Source organism: Ornithorhynchus anatinus, chromosome X5, assembly GCF_004115215.2.
Source record: "Ornithorhynchus anatinus isolate Pmale09 chromosome X5, mOrnAna1.pri.v4, whole genome shotgun sequence".
In the NCBI taxonomy this organism is placed as follows: domain Eukaryota; kingdom Metazoa; phylum Chordata; class Mammalia; order Monotremata; family Ornithorhynchidae; genus Ornithorhynchus; species Ornithorhynchus anatinus.
The window spans coordinates 27,742,601-27,766,906 of record NC_041753.1 but is presented as its reverse complement, the minus strand read 5'-3'; the positions used below and the strand labels follow the sequence as shown (position 1 = coordinate 27,766,906).

Genomic DNA, 24,306 nt, shown 5'->3' with positions numbered 1-24,306 from the left:
TGTACAGAGCACTGAGCTAAGCATTTGGAGAGCACAATAGTTATAACACATGATCCCCTCCCAAAAAGACCTTGCAGACTAGAGTGGGAGACAGACATTAAAATAAATGACAGGGGAAATGGGAGAGTGCAAGAATATGTAGATAAATGCTCTGGGGCTGAAGGTGGGGTGAATACCAAGGGCTTAATGGGTGAGCCCCATGTGGGACAGGGACTGTGACCAACCCAATTTGCTTGTATCCACCCCAGTGCTTATTACAGTGCCTGGCACATAGTAAGTGCTTAACAAGTACTATTATTATTATTATTATTGCAGATCCAAGTGCTTAGGTGATGCAGAAGGGAGGGCGAGGCAGGGAAATGTGGACTTAGTGAAGGCCTCTTGGAGGAGATGTGATTATAATAATCAATGGCATTTACTCAGCGCTCACTGTGTGCAGAGCATTGTACTAAGCGCTTGGGAGAGTACAGTACAACGGAGTCAGTAGACATGATCCCTGCCCACAACAAGCTTATGATCTAGAGGGGGAAACAGACATTAAAATAAATTATGGATACGTTTCTAAGTGCTGTGAGGCTGAGGGTGGGATGATTATATGCTTAAAGTGTACAAATTAAAGTGCAAGGGTGACCCAGAAGAGAGGGGGACTAAGGGAAAGCCTCTCGGAGGAGATGTGGGATTTTAATAAGGCTTTGAAGGTGGTGAGATAGACGAGATGGAGGTACAGTGAATAGGTTGGCATTAGAGAAGTCGAATGCCTGGCCTGGATTGCAATAGGAGATCAGCGAGGCGAGATAGGAGAGGGCAAGGTGATTGAGTGCTTTAGAGCCAACAGGAGTTTCTGTCTGATGCGGAGGTGCATGGGCAACCGCGGACTAAACTCTTTTTAGAAGGATGATCAGGGCAGCACAGTGAAGTACAGGATGGAGTTGGGAGAGACAGGAGACAGGGACGTCGGCAAGGAGGCTAATCAAGTAGTCAAGGCAGGATACGATAAGTGCTGGGTCAGCAGAGTAGCAGTTTGGGTCGAAAACAGTATCGTAGATAGAACTGGCAGGATTTGGTGACCTATTGAATATGTGGGTTGAATGAGAGAGACAAGTTGAGGATGATGCCAAGGTTATGGCCTTGTGAGTTAGAGAGGGTGGTGGTGTTGTCTACAGTGGTAGGAAAGTCAAGAAGAGGACTGGGTTCAGGTGGGGAGATGAGGAGCTCTATTTCGGACATGTAAGCTTATTGTGGACAGGGAATGTGTCTACCAACTCTGCATCGTACTCTCCCAAGCGCTCAGTCCAATGCTCTGCACAGAGTAAGTGCTCAGTAAATACTACTGATTGATCCATCTATGAATTTTGAGAGTGAATGACACCATTGCCTCGTAAAAGGGAGGCAAGTTGAGTGCAAACAGCTAATCTCCCCTGTATTTGTCTCATATCATTGCAGAACTAGATTAGCAGACATATAGAGATCGATGATGATGATAGTTTTTGTTAAGCACTGGCGATGCACCAAGCACTCTGCTAAGTGTTGGGGTAGATACAACAATCAGATTGGCTGTGGGCCATGCCCCACATGGGCCTCATAGTCTAAGGGGTGGCAGGGGGAGAAGAGGTTTTGAATCTCCATTTTACAAATGAAGAAACTGAGACACAGAGAAGTGAAGCAACTTGACGAGAATCACACAGCAGGCCAGAAGCAGAGCCAGGATTAAAATCCAGGTCCTCCATCTCCCACACCTGTGCTTTTCCCACTAGACCATGCTGTTTTGTTTTTAGGAGTCTAGGATTCTCTGAGGAAATTCAGCCAGGCAGGATGAGAACAGAGATGAAAGCTTTGCATAACGCGAGTGGCATATTGACCTGTGGTTGAGACATGTGACCTTTCAACTTGTAAATCGTTTTTAAGATAAACTCATTTTTCTGGTCTTTACTAAAATGCATCTATTCTTCTGTTTTTCCCGAATTTCTTATTTTCTCCCTTTAACCACCATGCCTTGAAGTTACGAAATTATTTTCTTGCACTTTTACAAATCTTTTGTAGTTTCTGCCACCAGGGAACTCCTTTTCTTTTCTTTCACCTTCAATATCTAGCACAAGTTGCATTTTCTCACTGTCAGCATTATTTCTGGATTTCCACACAAGAATTTCCTATTCTCACTTTAACAGTTGATTCAGCACAGTGCTCTAAAAATTCATGTGACAAATGTTGAAATAAATTACAGTCTGACCCTCCATCCTTCCCTTGAGGTATGAACAAACCAAAGGACTGGCTAGATTTTAAGATCTGGTCATATCTTTGGAATACTTGCTTTCTGCTTTCCGAATTCTGGTTCTAAATAATGGTATTCAGGTCTACCCTACGTTCCAACTGGGTTATGTTCTTTACATCGTAAACGGTTGTATCTGGAGATACGTTTCCCCATCGACTTACGTGTTATGAAATTCAGAACTTCTGGAAAAGTAATATGCAATTCCTTGCCAGATTGTATACATTAATGACAAGGGCCACCAAATTATCATTTATCCCTTCATTAAAGGAATCGAAAGGATAATGTCACAGTTTCATATAAATGCATTATGATATGATTATATCTTTTCAGAAACTGCAGCATTAGAAACTATTGTATTGTACACTTTCAAGCACTTAGTACAGTGCTCTGCACACATAAGTGCTCAGTAAATACTGATTGATTAATGTGAAGGGAGTTGGGGTATCCATTGGAGGTTTTTGAGGAGTGGAGAGGTGTGTGCCACGTGATGCTTTCAGAGCCTGAAAATAGCACTGGATGTTGCCAATAGAAAATTGAGTGCCACCACAAAGAAGGAGCATGGCTAAGTGGTTAGAGCATGAGCCTGGGAGTCAGAAGGGTCTGGGTTCTAGTCCCCGGTTCTGACACTGGTCTGCTGGGTGACCTTGAGCAAATCACTTCCACTTCTCTGGGCCTCAATTACCTCATCTGTAAAATGGGGATTAAGACTGCAAGCCCCCTGTGGGACATGGACCGTGTCCAACTTGATTAGCTTATATCGACCCCAGGGCTTAGAACTGGGCCTGGCACATAGTAAGTGCTTAACAAATACCATTAAAAAAAGGATGTTTCCTTTTAGAAACCGTAGAAGGGATTATCAGACACATTTTGGTCTCTTCAGCTATTTCCCCACACTTGGGATAAAAATCTCACTGGCAGTGTCCTCATCTTCAAACCTAAAGGGACAACCACGCATGTGCACATGTATACACACACACACACAATCTGTTAAGTCGGAGGACCTAGGTTCTAATCCTGTCTCTGCCCCTTGTCTGCTGTGTGACCTTGGGCAAGTTACTTAACTTCTCTGTGCCTCGGTTTCCTCATCTGTTAAATGGGGATTAAATTCTACTTTCTCCCCCATAGACTGTGAGACCCATGTAAGACAGGGATCGTGTCTGACCTGATTAACTTGTATCTACCTCAGTGCGTCGAACAGTGCTTGACACATAGAAAGCGCATAACCAACACCATACTTATTTTAATTGTTGTTACTCCCTCCTGCTTAGACTGTGAGCCACATGTGGGACAGGGACTCTGTCCAACCTGATAATCTTGTGTCTACTCTAGTGCTTGGTACAGTGCTTTGCACATAATAAGCGCTTAGCAAATACCATACTTCTTTTAGGGTGCAACTGGGAGTATTGTTCATTCAGTCGTATTTATCGAGCGCTTACTGTGTGCAGAGCACTGTACTAAGAGCTTGGGAGAGCACAATAGAACAATAAACAGACACATTCCCTGCCCACAACGAGCTTACAGTCTGAATGCTGCTGGTATCTGAAAGCCTCTGGTTCGGGAAACCCTCTATTTTGACTCCCATGTGCTAGGCTGGTCTGTCAGCTGTTTTCAATTCTCAGCAGTCAGTCCAAAGCTGTGCCACATTATTAGAAGTGGTGTTTCATTGTGGCTTCAGCTGCTTAGAGGGATTTGCCAGTTAGAAAGTTTTACCACCACAATCGCTGAAAAGTGTTCAGCCGAGCTCTTGCGGCGAGAGCGCACCCCCAGCCACATGTCCCATTTGGCCCGGGAGTCTCATCCAACTGACGCCCGCTGGCTTCTGTCCTCTCCCGGATCTCTCTGCCATTCATTCATTCATTCGTATTTATTGAGCGCTTATTGTGTGCAGAGCACTGTACTAAGCCTCCGTGGAATCTAGGCTTTCCCGCAGCTATTCCGTGGTGGCAGCAAGGTGGTGGTGAAACGTTGAAAATACCACCACCCGTGTGAATCAGGGTCTGTGGGTGGGAGGGAGCCTTGTGGCATGGGGTGCCCCAAACATTATTTTGTCAGCTTGGACCCCCACCTCCCCAACTATCATTAGGTTCGTCTGTATTTGCCCACCCCAAACCCAATATTTTTCTTCAAAAAAAATGATCTTCAAGACCACTTACTGTGGGCAGACGGTATCTGTAATGAAGGAGCATGGCCTAGTGGCAAGAGCTCAGGCTTGGGAGTCAGAGGTCATGGGTTCTAACCCTGGCTCTGCCACTTGTCTGCTGTGTGACCTTGGGCAAGTCACTTCACTTCTCTGGGCCTCAGGTACCCCATCTGTAAAATGGGGATTAAGATCGTTAGCCCCATGTGGGACTAGACTGTGTCCAACCTGATTAGCTTGTATCTATGCCAGCGCTTAGTACAGTGCTGACACATAGTGAGTGCTTAACAAATACCATAAAACAAAAGGATCACGGTCGTCGTCATTATCAACAGCATCTTCTAGGTACCTACTGCGTGCAGAGCCCTGATCTAGATCGTAAACTCCCGTGGGCAGGGATCTTGTCTACCAAACGTATCGTATTCTCCCAAGCTTTTAGTACTGTGTGCAGAGCGCATAGTAAGCACTCAATAAATACCACTCAGCAAGAGTTGTTGTGCCATGTTTGAAGCACCACAGCAATTCTTTCTCCTGGCAGCCAAAGCAGAAAAGCAAGAGTTGGCTGGGGAATTCTCTAGGGCACTAGTCACGTAAACCCAGGCGCAGCAAAGAACACTTGAAAGGTATAAAAGTCCGGCTTAGAAGTATCATGGGCTAGTAGAAAGAGCACGGGCCTGGGAGTCAGGAGACCAGGCTTCTGAATCTCAGCTCTGCCACTTGTCTGCTGTGGGACCAAAGGCAAGTCACTTAATGTCTCGGTGCCTCCGTTTCCTCATCTGAAAATGGCCTGTTCTCCATCCGCCTTGGTCAGTGAGCACTATTTGGTTCAGGGATTGTGCCTCATCCGATTATCTTCACTGTACTCCAGCACTTAGTGTAGTGCTTGGCTTATAGTACATGCTGAACAAATACCACAATTATTTCCCCTCTATGAAACCCGGAGGGGAGAATACTGGGAACCCTCGGAGATCATTGGAACCACTGTCCTAATTCCAGGGCTTTTCCACCTCTTTTGCTGATGACATGGGTTCTCCTTTGGTGGATTTTTTACGCAGGTGCATTTAGGACTTGTCGCCTCATCTTTCCTAGAAGTTGGAGGAATGAGAAGTTGAAAAGTGGAATTACAGCCTTGCATAGGTCCATCCCACCCCCTATTCCCTCATCTTCCCCAGACCCTTTCTTCCTTTAAAGCTCTACTAAAACCTCTCACCTTCAATAAAGCCCTTCTAGAGTGGTGACACTAGGGTGTTGTACTCTCCCAAGCACTTAGTACAGTGTTCTGCACACAGTAAGCGCTTGATAAATACGGTTGAATGAGTCAATTGTATTCTTCTCTATTACCACTATTTCTTTTGTGTGTTATACCTTTTACTCTGTACGTAACTTGAAGAATTTTGTCCATGTTTTTGTTTTTGTAAAGTTTTCTCTCCCGATATATTTTCCGACTGGCAGTTGGGGCCTGGCACCAGCTCATCTTCTCACCCTTCAGAAACAGCTAGTAGAGTGCTCTGTACATAGTGGGTTTGTGGTAAATACTGTTTTTATTTATAACTGCCTCAGGAAAGGAGGAGGTGTGGAAGTTAGGGAAGTTTTGGTCATTTCATGTCGTAGCCTTGAAATTGTGGGCAGGGAATGTGTCTAACCCTGTTATATTTTCTCGCAAATGCTTAGTATAGTGCTCTGCACACAGTAAGTGCTCAATAGATATGATTGATTGATTGCTAGGCCAGGGATAATTTTGACTTTTCAGAAGTGATCAGTTGGGATGAAATGCTTGGGATAGTGTTGAATCTTGCGGGTGTGTGTGTGTGTGTGTATGAACAGTGATTTCTCAAAACTGTACCCATGCATGTAAGTGAAGCAACCTACTGTATATTTGTACATTCACGCACATAGATCAGCAAAGTTCAAAATGACATTTTTGATACGCTGCATTTTCTGGAGAAAATTTTCTGATTACGATGTGTTCTTGCGTCTTTGAATAAAGAGCAGGTAGAAATGTCTATACTGGTCTCTCCGCTTGGCTTCTTTTAGTTCACATTGTTGTGGATGGAGAATGCCCCCTTATAAATGTACAGACTTCAGATGTGTAGCCCTGAAAAGCCACTATTCTCAAACTTTCCAACTCATTACTTACACAAGCATAAATATTTGTAAATTTCACAGCACCATCACTTCGAGGTGTCATCATTTGTCAGTTTTATTTATTCTCTGCTTCTTTTTTTACCATTTGAAGTGATTTTATCTTCTCAGACTGGCAGTGATGAATTCTTGCTTTGGTTCTCTCAAAGAAATAAAAGTTTGGTGTCATTTTGGTAGTCATTAGAGAGAAAGATTATTTTCTACTTGTGGTTATTGCTATTAGATAAATCAAGTACCTATCTAATCAGGACCCACTTTCATAAAACCCAAATCTTATTTTTTGCAAAGTAAACATCCGTATGTACAATGAAGTTTTTTTTTAACGTGTTACTCTACCTCTTCATGTTTAATATCCTATAGATTTAAGGCCAAATGAAATTTGTAACTCAATGAATATGTGATTCATTGTGTTGTAGAAGTAATGTCCCTCGAAAGTCATCTGAGATTTAGCGATATGCAGTACTTGATGGATTTCAAAAATGTTTTCAATATCACTTTTTTGTAAGAATTTAAACATGAAGCTTAAGAAGGGATTTTTTTTTTCCACAAATCTACTTCACCAACTCGCTCCGTGCAAGCTTACATCTCCTTCCGTCTCCAGGATATCTCTACTTGGATGGTCCGCCGACCCCTAAAACTACACACGGAACTCATCTTCCCTCCCAAATCCTCTCCTCCCCCAGACTTTCCTATCACTTTTGACACCACCATCCTTCCCATCTGTCAAACCTACGACCTTGGCATTATCCTTGACTCACCTCTCTTTGTCAACCCACATTATTCAGGCACCAAACCCTTGCCCTTCTGTCTTTGCAACATCCCCCAAATCCTCCCCTTCCTCTCCACCCAAACTACCACCATGCTGATTCAGACACTTATCACATCCCACCTCAACTACTGCATCAATCACCTGACTGACCTCCTTGCCTTCTGTCTCTCCCTTCTCCAGTTCATGTTTTGCTCTGCTGCCTGGATCATTTTTTGAAGTCTTTGTTTTCCCCACTCCTCACGGTTCTTCAGTGGTTGCCCATTACTCTCCCCACCAAGCAGAAACTCTTGACCATTGCCTTTTAGACATTCAATCAGCTCTCTTTCATTCACTCATTCATTCAGTCGTATGTATTGAGAGCTTACTATGTGCAGAGCACTGTACTAAGTGCTTGAAAAGTACAATTTGGCAACAAATAGAGGCAATCCCTATCCAACAATGGGCTCGCAGTCTAGAAGGGGGGAGACAGACAACAAAATAAAACAAGTAGACAGGCATCAATTCCATCAATATAAATAAATATAATTATAGATATAAACACATCATTAATAAAATAAATAGAATAATAAATATGTACATATATACACAAGTGCTGTGGGGCAGGGAGGGGGGTAGACCAGAGGGAGGGAGTCGGGGCAATGGTGAAAGGAGGAAGACCAGGGGAAAAGGGGGGCTCAGTCTGGGAAGGGCTCCTGGAGGAGGTGAGCTCTCAGTAGGGATGAGCTTTCCTCTACTCATCCTCGGGTTTCTCCCATTCAACTAAGCTTGTACGCTTTGCTTCTCTCAAGCTGGCCTGCTCACAGGGCCTCGTTTTCGTCTCTTTCACCGTCTGCCGTACTGAAGCCCTCCTTTCTGCCTGGAACTCCCTCCCACTTCACATCTGGCAGACCGCTCACTCTTCCTATCTTTAAAGCTCTTCTAAAATTACATAATGATTAATCAATCAGTGGAATTTATTGAGTGCTTTCAGTGTGCAAAGCACTGTACTAAGTACTTGGGAGAATACCCTGAATACAGAGTTGGTAGACACATTTCCTGCCTGCAAGGAGTTTACAGTCGTAAGTGCTGTGGGACTGAGGATGGGGTGAATATTAAGTGCTTAAAGGGTAGAGAAGCAGTGTAGCTTAGTGGAAAGAGCCCGGGCTTGGGAGTCAGAGGTCGTGGGTTCTACTCCCAGCTCCACCACTTGTCTGCTGTGTGACCTTGGATAAGTCAATTAACTTCTCTGTGCCTCAGTTACCTCATCTGTAATATGGGGATTAAGACTGTGAGCCCCACGTGGGACAACCTGATTACCACATATCTACCTCAGCACTTAGAACAGTGCTTGGCACATAGTAAGTGCTTAACAAATCCAATCATCATCATTATTATTATTATTATTACAGATCTGAATATAATAATAATGGTGGTATTTAAATGCTTACTGTGTGCCAAGCACTGTACTAAACACTGGAGCAGCCGCAGGTCAGACACAGTCCTTGATGATATGATGATGATGATTGATGATGATGGTATTAAGTTCTTATTATTTGTCAAACACTTTTCTATGTACTGGGGTAGATACAAGTTAATCAGGCCAGACAGTCCCTATCCCACAGGGGCTCACAATGTAAGAGGGAGAATGGCTAATAGATCCTCATTTTACGGATAAGGAAACTGAGGCACGTGGGTGTTAAATGACTTGCCCAAGGTCACATAGCAGACCAAGGGCAGAGCAGGGATTAGAATCCAGGACCTCTGACTCCTAGGCACATGCCCTTTCCACCAGGTCATGCTGCTTGTCCTGTCCCTCATCAGACTCACAGTCTAATTAGAGGGAGAACAGTGATTTAACCCTCATTTTCTAGATGAGGAAACCAAGGCACAGAGAAGTTAAGTAACTCTCCCAAGGACATACAGTAGGCAACGGCCAGGGCCGTTATTAGACCCAAGTCCTCTGACTCCCAGACCCGTGCTCTTTCCACTAGGCCAATTTTCCAAATCCTAACATTTGGGAGAGCTATGGAGTCTCCTCCGGTCCTGAGATCTCCCCCAAGCACCCCTATCTCTGGAACTGCCTTCCCGAGTTGGAATACGCCTTCAAGGCTTCCATTCCAGCCTGTTTAACCAGGGCAAACACTGTGTCTGTTTCCTTTGTGCCTGCAAACCTCATGGTATCTGGTCCCTCTCCTCCGGTTGGCCTTTTCTGATTAATCGCTCATGCTCTTCCCCACACCACCCCCCAACACTACCACTCCACCACTTCAGCGATACCTGTTACCTTGGATCCCCACCCAACCAATTAGTACATTGCACAGCACACAGTAAGTGCTCAGTAAATGCGATTGATTTATTCATTGATTGATAGTGTACTCTCCCAAATGCTTAGTACAATGCTCTGCACACAGTAAGCATTCAGTTACTCTGTTTCTCGATCTCATCTATCTCACTGCCAACCCTTTGCCTACGTCCTCCTTCTGGCCTGGGACTCCCTCCCTGTTCATATCTGACAGACCACCTCTCTCTCCCCACCTTCAAAACCTTATCAAAATCACATATCCTCCAAGAGACCATTCCTGATTAAGCCGCACTTTCCTCTTCTCCATCTGCGATTTTCACTTCTGCGGTCCCTCTGTACTTGGATCTATACCCCTTACGTGCTTGATATTCACCCCACCCTCAAGCCTACAATACTTATCTACATATCCACGATGGAATATGTCTACTGACTCCATAGTATTATATTCTCCCAAGTGCTTAGTACGTTGCTCTGCACACAGTAACCACTCAAATACCGAAAGCACTTTTTCAAGGCCCGCTGACGTATCTAATTGTTTAGTTTTAGAATATGTATTCCTATTACACACAGCTGAACCTATTTGTTAAATCAGATATGAATTTGGTTCTACCAAAATGCAATTTTTCAGAACACGGTTGGATAGAACATGATTGGGGGTTAGGGAAAGAGCTCCGCAAATACGATTGATTGATTGTCACTTGGTAATATGGCGTTATTGAGGAAACCTCTTGGAATGGGTGAGTTCTAGAGTTCTACAACTTTTCCCTGTTTTGAGGAAATGATCATTATAGGAGAACGGGCTATACCAGCTATATTTAGCTACATTCTACTCTGCTTAAGTTGAGATAACTGTAATATTCCTTTTCAAGTTGTGCCGTCTCCTCGTCTGCTCTCATTTCATCATTTAAATCCTGTTTGTCAATCCAAAGTATAGTTTTTTCTCAAAGTCAACCATCATATGATTCTAGGGCCTCAAAATCAGGACATTGCACCATTTATTATTTTTTTAGGTAATCAAAATGAAGACTCAGCTATCACTGCAGTTTGTTTTAGTTCTGGTTAAGGTCACTGAATTCAATTCTCCTAAATGTTAAAGAGGGCATAAATTAAATTTTGAGGGATCGTATAGAGCACAGTGCTTAAACCTTCACAGATCACCACCTTTGGTCCCACATTACCTCTGACCCGAGCCCTCTTTCATTTAAGCTAATCCTTTGCCTCTTAAATCAAGTGCATTCTTCCCATCTCATAAACACAAGGACATTGTTTCAGTTATAATAATAATAATTATGGTATTTGTTAAGTACTTAGTTTGTGCCAAACACTGTTCTAAGTGCTGGGGTAGATACAGGGTAATCAGGTTGCCCCACATGGGGCTCACACTTTTAATCCCCATTTTACAGATGAGGTAACTGAGGCACAGAGAAGTTAAGTGATTTGCCCAAGGTCACATAGCGGACAAATAGTAGCTGCGGGTTTAGAACCCATGTCCTCTGACTCCCAAGCCCGTGCTCTTTCCACTAAGCCACTGATATGTAGAACATTAACTCCATTGAAATGTAACCTCCTTGAGAGCGGGGAGACTATCTTCTATTTTATGTTTCTGAGCTCCTACTTTAGTATCTGCATACCATAGAGGTTGGGTGAATGCTGATTACAATAGGATTGTCTTCCATTTCACTTTACGTGACTTACGGAAACATGAATTCATTTATTTGAGCAAGACATTGATATCGGTACATTTTGTACAGTTTAACAAAGGATGTGTTCAGCTAATGGATTTGGGGCATGAAAATTTTCTGAAACATGTGAAAGTGAGTAGCGAGAGAAATGCAAAACAAAATGACCGGTGATGAAAATGAGCATTGACCCACATAACTTATCCCTAAAATCAGGCAGTGCTCCTGAGAGACATTAATATATGCTGCCCTTCTTGGATCTCTTTTTACTTCGATTTAATGGGGATTTCTGGCTGGAAGGCAGCTTTTCGATGCATTTTTGGTTTTTATTGGTGCTTGCATTTGCTTGTTCCATTTGGAGACTAGGAGAAAACCATTAGGAGAGAAGACAGCATTTGTAAATATGAGATGGGCTAATGCGGTTTTTACAGGAAAACTGAATTGTTGTAAGCCTAAGAAACTGAATGCTGGAATGATCTAGGCTACTGTCATTAGATTGTACGTTCCTTGTGGGCAGGGAATGTGTCTTCTGCTTCCGTCGTACTTTCCCAAGCACTTAGTATCCCTTTGTCCTCCCTTGTTGTTTGATTCATATTCTATTTCTTTTCCTTGGAAGATAATTCTCTGCTGCCCCTAGCTCACTGTCCCAACCCTGTCCTTTCTGATGGCATTTTGTCATTGATCCCTGGAGACATTTGCCTATTCCAAATTCCCACCACCTTCTATATCGACAACCCCCAACAGAAGTGCCACAGTCCCTGCCCACAAGAAACTTACACTCTGAGGGAGGCAAGCATAAAATATTTGCAGGTGGAATGGTTAGAAATAAATTGAGTGGACATATATAGTGAGTGCTAAAGAAGGTGGAGAGAAGTTCCTAAGTATGAGAGTATTGCATCAGCCTCCTCACTGACCTCCTTGCCTCCAGGCTCTTCCCTCCAACTCCATACTTCACTCCGCTGCCTGACCGTCTGTCTAAAAAAATTGTTCCACTCAGGTCTCCCCATTCCGCAAATCCTCTAATAGTTGCCCATCCATCTCTGCATCATGCAGAAACTCCTCATCATTGGCCTTAAAGCACTCCATGCTCTCTTTTCCCTAAAACTAGTAAGAATAACCATGGTATTTCTAAAATGCTTATTACATGCCAAGCACTGGATTAAGTACTGGGGTAGATAGAAGTTGATAAACTCCCACGTGGGGCTCACATTCTAAGTCGGAGGAAGAACAGGTAAAAAGAACTGTAAAATCCCCATTTTACAGGTGAGGGAATTGAGGTACAGAGAAGTTAAGTGACTTGCCCAAGGTCACAAAGCAGGGACGTGGCAGAGTCTGGATTCGAACCCAGGTCCTCTGACTCCCAGGCCCGTGCTCTTTCCACTAGGCCTCACTGCTTCCCTACCCATCCTTTTTTTTTTTTAATGGAATTTGTTCAGGGCTTACTATGTGCTGGGCACTGTACTAAGCTCTGGGGTAGCTATGAGCTAATCACGTTGGACACCAGCCTACTATCTGTGTCTCACTCTCATCTCTCTTACCATCAGCCCCCTGCTCATGCCCTCCCAGCAGCTCGGAATCGCTTCCTCCTTAATATGAGACAGAGCACCACTCTCGCCATCTTTAAAGCCCTACTAATATAGTATCTCCTCCAGGAAGCCTTCCCTGAACAATCTCTTATCCCACCACCCTATTCTCTCTCCCCTCGGCATCACCCATTCACTTTCAGAGCACTTTGGTACTCACCTCACCCCCAAAACATTTAGGTACATAACTTTAAACTCTGTTGCTTCCCTTGTCTTGTCTTATGCCGTCGAGTCGTTTCCGACCCATAGCGATACCATGGACACATGTCTCCCAGAATGCCCCGCTCTCCACCTGCAATCGTTCTGGTAGTGGATCCATAGAGTTTTCTTGGTCAAACTACGGAAGTGGTTTACCATCATCGCCTTCCACGCAGTAAACTCGAGTTCCCTCCCTCGACTCTCTCCTGTGTCGCTGCTGTCCAGCATGGGTGAGTTTTGACTTGTAGCAGATGGCCTTCCACTCTCTAGCCACTGCCCAAGCTAGGAATGGAATGGGTATGCCTCTGCTTGACTCTCCCTCCCGTAGCCGAGACTGGTTGAGTACTGAAAACTCTCCAGGTACAACCCTGAGAGGGGGTGTTGCTTCCCTACCTGTAATTTATTTTAACGTTGACCTTCCCCCACTAGACCGTAAATTCCTGGAGGGCAAGGACCATATTGGCTCTTGCGTACCCTCCCAATACGGGGAAGACTATAGGACAGGCTTCCTGCACCCAGTAAATGCTCACTAAATACCACTGATTGGATTGGTCGAGGGGATGATATGGCAAAGAGTGCTGGGAAATCGTTAAGGGAAAGCTCTTAGGAGGAGGTGAGATGTTAGGGATTTGAATATGAGAAGAGCTGCGGTCCGTCTAATGCGGGGAGAGAGGGAATTCCAATTTGAGGGAACATTGTGAGGCCAGGGTAGGGAGGCTGGAGAGTCAAGAGCAAGGTAGGGGTAAGGGGTTAGTTTGGGAGGAATGAGTTCGGGACCAGTGGGTCAAGAGATCAGATGAATAGGGTGGCCAGATGGCAGAGAGTCCGGAAGCCGACTGTGAGAAGTTTCCATCCGATGAGAAGAGATCCAAGGGGGAGGGTTTTGATGAAGGGAGAGATGTGGGCCCAGCGAAGCTTCAGGAAGATGATCCGTGCAACAGAGTTGGGGCGGGAGGGAGACTGGCGGCTGGGAGATCAGCGAGGAGGCTAGTGCAGTTGTCTGGCCAAGGCAGCACCAGAGCTTGTATTAGGGTGATAGCTGCCAGGACGGAGAGGAAGAGTACCGGAAAAACCAAGACGAGAGTTGAGGGCCGTAGGGGGAGAGGAGGAGATTGACAGATTCTACCAACTCTCTTGTATTGTGCACGCCCAAGGGCTTAGTACAGTGCTCTGCACACAGTCAGTGCTCAATAAAGCCCGTTGATGGGTTGATTGATTGATTAGGAGAGAAGTTCCAGAAGATAGAACAAGAGAGGGAAGGAGAGAGAAGTAGTGCTGATGGTACTTGGAACTTCATCCCACATGCTCTGCACATAGTAAGCGCTCAATAAATACGATTGAATGAATGAAAGAACAAAGCCCCTGCCACATTTCATCCCTGGAGTGAGCATGATTCATCTTTAGTTTGATGTTCCTATGATCTCATTCCTTCATTTTACAATTAGGATCTGGGCTCAGCGTGGCTTGAGAAGCAGCGTGACTTAGGGGAAAGAGCCTGGGTTTGGGAGTCAGAGGTCATGGGTTCTAATTCCAGTTCCCCCACTTATCAGCCGTGTGATTTGGGGCAATCACTTGACTTCTCGGTGCCTCAGTTACCTCATCTGTAAAATGGGGATTAAGACTGTAAGCCTCACATGGGACAACCTGATGACCTTGTATCTACTCCAGCACTTAGAACAGTGCTTGGCATGTAGTAAGCGCTCAACAAATACCATCATCATTATTATTATGGTAAGGCTTCTTGGATGAAACATACTCCAAGTGCTCTTAAGACTAATGGGGATTGCAACCACGAAAGTGTCAAGGTGGTGGATCCCAGCCAGGGGATGGATATTTTTTGTGTCCATTGTGTCATTGTGGCCATTTTTTTATGGTATTTATTAAGCTCTTACTATGTGCCAAACACTGTTCTGAGCCCTAATACAAGTGAATTAGGTTGGACGTGGTCCCTCTTCTGCATGGAACTCACAGTTTAAGAAAGGTCCGAAATACAGGCAGGGTTTTGAGCTGGGCATCGGAAATTCAGACCAAACTAGGGCATCTGAAACACACTATCCTCTTCTTCAGGTGTGGTTCATTCTGTGGTTTAGAATTCTATGTATTGGCACTGCACCACTAATGTTATTTGCCACAGTCCTCTTAAATCACATTTCACATTTCTCATTTTATTCTTTTTTTAATTGAACGTGAATATCATTCTCATTATGCCAAGCAGAGTCCTACGGTGCATCTGAAATGAGCAATCCATAGAGATTTCCTCATCTGACATAAGTAAGATGCTGAAATTCACCACATGTGATTACTGTAGCTCATCAATTTTAAATGTCATTTTCCTTGCTGGGAATTGGGAAAGGGTTTCAGCACAAAAAGGAATAAGGGATTTGACACTTTAGGATTGGTTTGAACTTTTGGACTGCGATGACGTTGGCGAGTCTAGTTTCAGAAAATGTAAATATTTGTTTAGGTAATTGGTTCAAGTTTAATGTCCTCTGTAGTAGCCTTAAATGGATTTAAACACATTCCGTAAGAAGTTTTTTAAAAAATGAAATTACAGTCAGAAGGTTTCTTTCTTGGATTTGTTTGAGCTGTTTTTTCTATCGAGATTATTTCATGCCGGCCAGCCCCAGTCGCGGCGGGAAGGCGATTACCTTGTGTTGTCTCCCGGACCTCCTCCTTCTCTGACTTAGGACCTCCTTTGCCGCCACTGCCTAACTTCCTCATCCCCCATTCTGGTCCTTGGCCCCCTGGCGATGCAGACCTAAAAGGTGGGAACCTCAAACCACGGAAATGACCACCGGCGGTGGCAGAGACAATGACAGCAACGATTGGAGCTGGTCAGAAACATGTAGAGGTAAAAAAAAAAAAATAGAAAAGCAATGTGGGGAGGGCGTGAGCACAGGGGGGAAGGGAACTGGAGAGCCAGAGGAGGTGGGTAAATTCAAGACTCAGTAGGAACAGAAAGTCCCGGGCTGGGCACTAGGAAAGGGTAGGGAGATGGTGGTGGGGCATGGAGATCCATGTGGGGAGGAGTGCTCCTTTCTAGTGAATCTGCAATGCAATGTCAGTCCCCCCCTCTAGACTGTAAGCTTTTTATGGGCAGGGAACGTGTCTACCCACTCTGTTCCATTGTACTCTCCCGAGCGGTTAGTGAGAAGCAGCGTGGCTTAGTGGAAAGAGCGTGGGCTTGGGATTCAGAAGTCATGGGTTCTGACCCGGGCTTTGTCGCTTGTCAGCTGGGTGACTTTGGGCAAGTCGCTTAACTTCTCTGTGCTTCAGTTACCTCATCCGTAAAATGGGAATTAAGACTGTGAGCCCCACGTGGGACAACCTAATTACCTTGTATCTACCCTGGCACTTACAACAGTGCTTGGCATAGTAAGTGCTTAACAAATACCATCATCATCATTATTTTTATTACAGTGGTCCACACACAGTAAAGGTTCAATAAATACCATCGATTGATCGATGCAGAAACTAATGGAGAGAACATTTTTGAAGGAAGGGATTTCTACCGGGCTGATGTGGAAACTGGTGAGAGGTTGAGGATGGAAGTGAAGGAGGGAAAAAGAATGAGAGCAATTCATTGTATCCTTCCTGAACCTATAGACACTTGCTACCTACTTGTCTCCGCCATTAGAATGTGAGCTCCTCGAGGCCAAGATGACGTCTTTTACAATTTTTGTGTTTTCTTTAAGCACTTAGTACAGTGTCCGGCACACAAATGTGCAGAGCCAGTTTGGTTGATGAGGTTGATTGGTTTCTTTCTGCAGGATTTCTCCTGTGGCTAAAGATTCCTTGGGAATATCCCATACTGTGCAAAATGGGTTTTACCTCTCCTTTGTTCAGAAGCTCTAGTGGATGACCCTAGTTGCCAGGAATGTACTCTTATCCTGGGTGGCTAGAGAGAGCAGCGGTTGAAGCATCCATATCCCAGGGAGTTAGCGGAGCCAGGCTCATGTGCCCAAACCTGTAGTTCTGAATTCCCAGTGCAGCTTGCCAAAAATATCTGAGCTACACACCTAGTACAGCTTTTTAGCATATGTTAAGAAACAGGTGTTAATTTTTATTAAAAAGTCATAATCGGATTAAAATGTTCATTTTAGCCACTAAGAAAATCCCCAAGGGCCGGGCCCTGAGAATTGAAATCCTAGGAAATGCTGACAGACAAAAGAATTCACTTTAGAAAGCAACTTTGCTCTGAGTCTAAATACATTAGTGGTGGTGGTTGTCCCATTTTACCTTGGCTGTATTCATTTTCAATACGCTGGTAATATTTTCTTCCTAAAAGGTTTCAGGTACCAGATGTCAGAAATATCCCTCTGGGTTTTGAGCACATGGCTGGCTTCAGGATGCTAACTTGCTTTTGTGTCATCATTGTTTCAGTGTCAGTATTTGGCACTGTGAATTGGCGTATTTTTAAACATTAAATGCTAGGATCCTTTTGTAAGTGGGGCAAACTTAACTTAATCGGGATCGTGCTGTTTTTTTTTATTTGAGTAGGTCACAAAAATGTTGAATAGATTTTGTTGTAAGGAAAGCAGTTACATTTGTTTTTCTTTCCAGTCTCGGTACCTTACTTTCCTGAGTGATTAAGAACAAAAGAGTCACTAAAAACCAAAGACATTTTGGGGCATCAGAGAAAAATATCTATTCACAGATATGACCTTCTGACACTCAAGGATTTCCTTTTCCTTCTAGGGTTTTTCAGTTTTCTGGTATTTACAGGTAATTAAATAGCTGTGGCAGTGCGTAATTAAATTTTCTTTCTTCGTCTCATGACTGTTTCACTAGAACCTTATTCTGCTCTCTGTCAGAATTTCCTTACAGCACTTTCCTCTTGAATTAATTATTAAAAGAAGAGCACTGCATTCATTATTGATCTGTTGCCTGATATTCGTTTCTGAAATGTAAGCAGGGCAAGAGGTAATACCAGGAACCTTTTCCCGAGCTTTATTTTCTGCTAATAAACATACTACTACCCCTAAAGAGAAGATTTTTGTAGAAAATCATTTGTCTATTTTATTTTTCTAACAGTTAACTACAGGCAGAGCATGTAATTATCTTTAAAATTAAATTATTTGTCTTGCATTTTCTACAAAATCCCCAATACCATTCCAAGATTTTTTTTAAAATAGGAAAACAACAGTAATTTTCCAGACTGAAATTATCATCATTTGTCTGGTCTGTTGTAGTGGCTTAAATTCTTCTTAGTCTTCTCTTTTTTTTATTTTGTTTTTGTTTTTGTTTTCCCAATCTGGGCTAATTTTTGTTGCAGGGATTTGTGCTGCAAAGAGTAAGGAGCACGTACTGGAGCTCAGTAGAGAATAACAGGGAAATCTCTGCACTAAAGAAATTCGTATTCCAGAATTTCAAAGTCCATTTCAGAAACCCGGAATCCCTCCAAAGGGCTCCAGTTTCGACAGGCTCATTTACCCAGTTTTCTCTTTGAGACAAAACAGACCTGGCTGAGAGTGAATAAAATGGAAGGAAAGGGAGAACAGTGCAGATTTTATTTACCTTGACTTGGGAGTGTCATGTGGGAGAGGGACTGTGTCCCACCTGATGATCTCGCCCCTATCCCAGTGCTCAGTACAGTGCTTGGCACATAGTAAGTGCTTAACAAATACAATTATTATTATTATGCATCAACCTAAAATCCTAACCCTATCATTGGCTTCAAACTCTTCGCCAGCTCCTTCCACCTTACATAGCTGTCTTTACCTGCTATTCTTCAGCTCCCGGCTTCCACTCTTCCCAATCTCACCTTCTAAGCCATTTCTCACTCTCAGCTCCCTGGCCACCAAACTCCTGGCTCAGGCCACTTGCTCAGTTGTCCTCTCCTCTTCCTCAAAGACGTAACATCCTATCTCTTCTAGGAAGCCTTCTCCAATTAATTTTCACCTCTCAGTATAAATCCAGTAGCTGCAAACAGCTACCCTTTACACGTCTATATTTACACCCATCTTCAGTACTTATGTATGTATGTATATGCATTTAGTATTTATTCATTCATTCACACATTGTTTATTTATTCATTTATTAGATCCTTCCATAGTCCCCTAGTACCATTTATAATCTTTCTCACCATCCTGCTCCCACTGATTTTTTCAATCTTAATTGAGGAGAATGTTATGGATATTCCCCAAAGCCAAATAGCAAATGGAAAGCAGTGTGGCCCAGTGTGCCTGAAAGAGCCCGAGCCTGGGAGTCAGAAAACCTGGGTTCTAATCCTGGCTCTGCCACTTGTCTGCTGTGGGACCTTGGGCTGGCCACTTCACTTCTCTGTGCCTCAGTTTCCTTATCTGTAAAATGGAAATTAAGTCCTACTTCTTCCTACTTAGACTGTGAACTCCATGTGGGACAGGGACTGTGTCCAACATGATTAACTTCTATCTACCTCAGCACATAGTAAGTACTTAACAAGTACAATTTAAAAATATATATATATATATATATATATATACACATGCACACACACACACACACACACACATAGTGTGTGTGTGTGTGTGTGTGTGTGTGTGGCAGAGAGTTCAGGGAATATGGTAACCACACAGATTACTTTAGAACATAGTAATAAGCTTGCTGCAGACAAACCTCTGGGACCAGTTGGCATCCATTTCCCACTTGCACTGTCAACTTGGCTTCCATTGTCCTTGCTCTTGGATTTACTGCCTGTATTCATCCCTCCCTCAGCCCCAAAGCACTTATGTACATCTCTGTAATTTATTTATATTTATGTCTGTCTAGACTGTAAGCTCAATGAGGACAGGGAACGTATCTACAAACTCATATTGTACTCTCCCAAGCGCTTAGTACAGTGTTCTGCAATCAGTAAGCGCTCAATAAATGCAATCAATCGATTGATTGATCCAGTTAAGAGTTTTGAGGGAAACAAAAAGAAAAATTGCAGCTCAACCAGGAAGGGTGTACATCCTATGTCACAGGACTGATGGATTGCCAATATAGCTCCCATTTGTGAAAAGGGTAACTGAGGTAACTCTGGAACTTAGAGACTAAGGAGTATCACATCTCTAGCTGGAAATTGGAAGAATCTATTGTCAGTTCTAGTGTCAGCAAGCACTTAGAAAAAATACAACAGATTTAGAAAAAACACGGGAGGAAGACAGCATGATTTCTAGAAGTGAAAAGTGTCTCCCACTAATCTGCCAGAGTTCTTGAAAGGGATCAATAAGCAAGTGGGTTGTGGGAAAGCAGAAGATATTTTATAATTTTCTTTTCAAAAGGCTTTGGACAAAGTGCAAGGGCTAGTTAAAAAATGAGTGATTATGGGATTAAAGGGAATGTTTCGTAATGGAGAGAAGACTACCTAAAAGATAGGATATGAAGGGTAAGGACAACAGCCGTTATTCAAGATGGTGAAGTGTGAATGGTGAGGTCCCCAGGGGATTAGGGCTCAGGCTGATTTTATTCAACATTTTCACAAATGAGCTAGAAGAAGAAATGTAGGCTGAAATTTCCAGGTTCGCAGATCAGTCCACATTCTTCCAAAGCTGGGTCCGGTATAATGTGGTAATTTTCTTCAAAACCTGTTATTATTTATTCCTAACCACTCTCTAACTGCATTTGTGTTCATATTTTCTACAATGTATATTGAGCTCATTCAAATGTTTGCTATTCATGTCCATTTTAATTTTTTTGCACTAAAAGGAAGAGCGGAGCCTGTTTAATTTGCTTTGTTTGGAGCCCAATCCAACACTGTGGGATGAAAGGCACTTAATCAGTGCTCTTTGATAATGATGATGAGGAGACACTTTGGTTCAACAGATTAGGCTAATAAGATAGATGAGCACTAAGAGTTTGAGGGAAAAGATTTCAGATACCTAATAGGTTTGAGAGAAGAGAGCTTGAAATTCAAACTCTCTAAACCTTTCATCCAGATGCGTGTAAAACAAGAATCTGTGTCCATGAATATTTTTCACTCCAGCTTCAGAATTTAAAAGTGATATAATTTGTTTTCAAATAGTAAGCAATGGGTTGTAACCAGGAAGATGAGTCATTTACCCTTTACATAGTTGAGTACTCAGTACAATACTTAGCTGTACGTGCTGAATGAAGCCAGGTAGCATTTTCTCAAAGATTCAAAAGCAGATTTCAGAAAGCTGAAAAACAAATATCCCTTTTTTGCAAGATGCTTGATATCCTTAGAAAAGATAATGAAATATAAAGGTGAATCCTTTCAGGAGAAGTTTCCCCAAGTAGCTCTGCAGAAGAGAGTACAAGATACCTAATTCTCTTCTAGAAATAAAAAAAATCCCAAAGGTTGAAGATCAGATTTTCAAAATATAGCACACTTATTATTTAAGTGTATTCAGATCTTTCTTCCCTTTTAATAGGATATTAAGGCTTTAGAAATATATGTCTTAAAATTGCTCTGCCTAATATTTAGGAATACACTTCAGCCTTCATGCAAATGAAGGTATAAACGTATTAACCTGGATAAATACAATCAGAAAGACATGGTGATCCTTGGAAAGGTTTTTGTGATATCGCCTTGATTTTTCTGATCATTCCTTTACTACAGTTTCATGTAAGGTATTCCCTTTAGAATCTGAAAAAAAGAAAGCTCTTAAAATGTCACTCTAGATTAAAGCCTGGATGTTGGAAATAAATTACTTATTTATTATCTTGATGTAATTTTCAAAGCTATTCTGAGGTTTCTTCCAGTTGAATTTTTTTCTTTCTCAAGCAAGCACTAGTTGGAACTCAAAAGATGGAAGACATTTTGCATTTTAGAAAATGACAAATAATAATGCATTAAAGAACATATTCTCAGAAATCTTAGAAAGTATTAGCTGATACACAGATATTTTTAAACCAATTGATCTTTTTTTTTTCAGTCATGGTGAATATTGGCAGGTGATTTTGACTGATCCAATTTCCAGGAGTTGGCACACCATACCTGGTCTTCAGTGAGACTAGATGAGTGAATGTTGATGAGGGGATAGATTTAGTTTTCTTTCTTCCATTTCAAGGATATCTTCAGATTGCCACATTTTATATTTGAGATTGTCATATAGTACATGGAACACATTTTACCATGCAATTTTTAAAGATTTTTAAATGGTTGTTTTAAAATTATATATATATATATGTATACATATATATGTACCCTATAATTTTCATCAGTCGATCATATTTACTGAGCACTTACTGTGTGCAGAGTTCTGTACTAACTGCTTGGGAGAGTATAGTATAACAGACACATTCCCTATCCACAATTTAGAAATAGATAACTTTTGTATGGATAAAAGTCCATAATTCTCAAAACAATAGTGCTAATCTCAATAGGAGAGGCTCTTATTGGTGAAATGCAGATGGTGATGAAGTTATCATGAAAGTAAACTAGAACCTATAAATATTGCACAGTATCTTGTTAAGGGTTTATGAAAACAATTCATTCATTCAATAGTATTTATTGAGCGCTTACTATGTGCAGAGCACTGTACTAAGCGCTTGGAATGAACAAGTCAGCAACAGATAGAGACAGTCCCTGCCATTTGACGGGCTTATAGTCTAATCGGGGGAGACGGACCGACAAGAACAATGGTAATAAATAGAGTCAAGGGGAAGAACATCGCGTAAAAACAATGGCAACTAAATAGAATCAAGGCGATGTACATTTCATTAACAAAATAATGAATAATGAATAATGAAAAGTTATTTGAACTGCTCAATGTCACACCCAGTAGGTGCTCAGTAAATGCCGCTACTACTAGTACCAGGTGCTAAGTAAAGAGAGGCAGTTTCTTCAGGTGGCTCTGTCAGGGGGCGGCGAGAGTTGAAAACATCAAAGGATTGAAAATGTAGAGAAATAGCATGGTCTAGTGGAAAGCGCCCAGGCCTGGGAGTCAGAGGACCTGGGCGCTAATCCCGGTTCTGCTACTTGCCTGCTGTGTGACCCTGGATTTGTCACTTACCTTCTCTGTGCTTCTGTTCCCTCCTTTGTAAAATGGGAACTAAATACCTGTTCTCCCTTCTACTTAGACTGTGAGCCTGGTGGGGGACAGGGATTGCAGCATGGCTCAGTGGAAAGAGCACGGGCTTGGGAGTCAGGGGTCATGGATTCTAATCCCGGCTCAGCCACTTGTCAGCTGTGTGACTTTGGGCAAGTCACTTAACTTCTCTGTGCCTCAGGTACCTCATCTGTAAAATGAGGATTAAGACTGTGAGCCTCATGTGGGACAACCTGACTATCTTGCATCTATCCTAGCGCTTAGAACAGTGCTTGGCACATAGTAAGCGCCTAACAAGTACCATTATTGTGCTCGACCTGATTAACTCAAATCCACTCTAGTGCTTAGGGCAGGGCTTGGCGCATAGACAGCATTTAACAAATACTATCATTATTAATAATTAATTATGAATCATTAATAGTATTAATGCTAATAATGATAATAAAAGCTCTCAGTTTCGGCTTCTGCCACCAAGTACGGCAGCTTAGCAGCGGTGCCTCTGCTAACAAGGCAGTGGCTCTGGTCCTTTGTCCCATGTCCAGAAAAGTCTTCCCAAGTGACTCACGATCCCTTGTGCGATGTTCCATTCCCTGAGTCACATGAGATTGAGCACCCCTTAAGACTGGGGCCCTGGGGTTTGCAGCTGCTGCCTGGACCAATCAATCAGTCAGTGGTATTTATTGAGCGCTTACTGTGTGCTATGCAGTACTGTGTGCCTGAATTGTACTCTCCCAAGCACTTAGTACAGTGCTCTGCACACAATAAGCGCTCAGTAAATACAATTGAATGAATGAATGAATGTTGTGTGACCTTGGGTGAGTCGCTCACGTCTTATGCTGTCGAGTCCTTTCCGACCCATAGAGACTCCATGGTCACCTCGCTCCCAGAACACCCCTCCTCCACCTGCAATTGTTCTGGCAGTGGATCCGTAAAGTTTCCTTGGTAAAAATACGGAAATGGTTTACCATCGCCTCCTTCCGTGTAGTCAGCTGGAGTCTCCATCCTCAACTCTCTCCCGTGCCACTGCTGCCCTGCGCAGGTGAGTCGACTTGTAGCAGACTGCCTTCCACTCGCTAACCCCAGGCCAAGCTAGGAATGGATCGGGTAGGCCTCTGCTTGACTCTCCCTCCCGTAGCCGAGACTGGTAGAGGACTGGAAACTCCCCGGGTGTGACCCCGAGAGGGGCAGAGGGGTGGTACTTTTATTTTTTTCCTGCAAAGCCATAGGGGTCCACTCTACAGGGTGACAGCAGTCACCTCCAAGAGCCAGAC

At 43.0% G+C, this 24,306-nt stretch overlaps 1 protein-coding gene and 1 non-coding gene across 2 annotated transcripts in view; one reads left to right on the top strand and one right to left on the bottom strand.

The window, feature by feature from the left end:
- The window catches only part of DTWD2 (DTW domain containing 2), a 177,404-nt gene that overhangs the window by 138,185 nt on the left and 14,913 nt on the right, over positions 1 to 24,306 (top strand). The gene's annotated exons all lie outside the window — the stretch shown is intronic.
- On the bottom strand, positions 13,299 to 13,436 carry LOC114808286. The gene has a single exon (XR_003756133.1). It is a non-coding gene; the product is annotated as a small nucleolar RNA SNORA7 (small nucleolar RNA).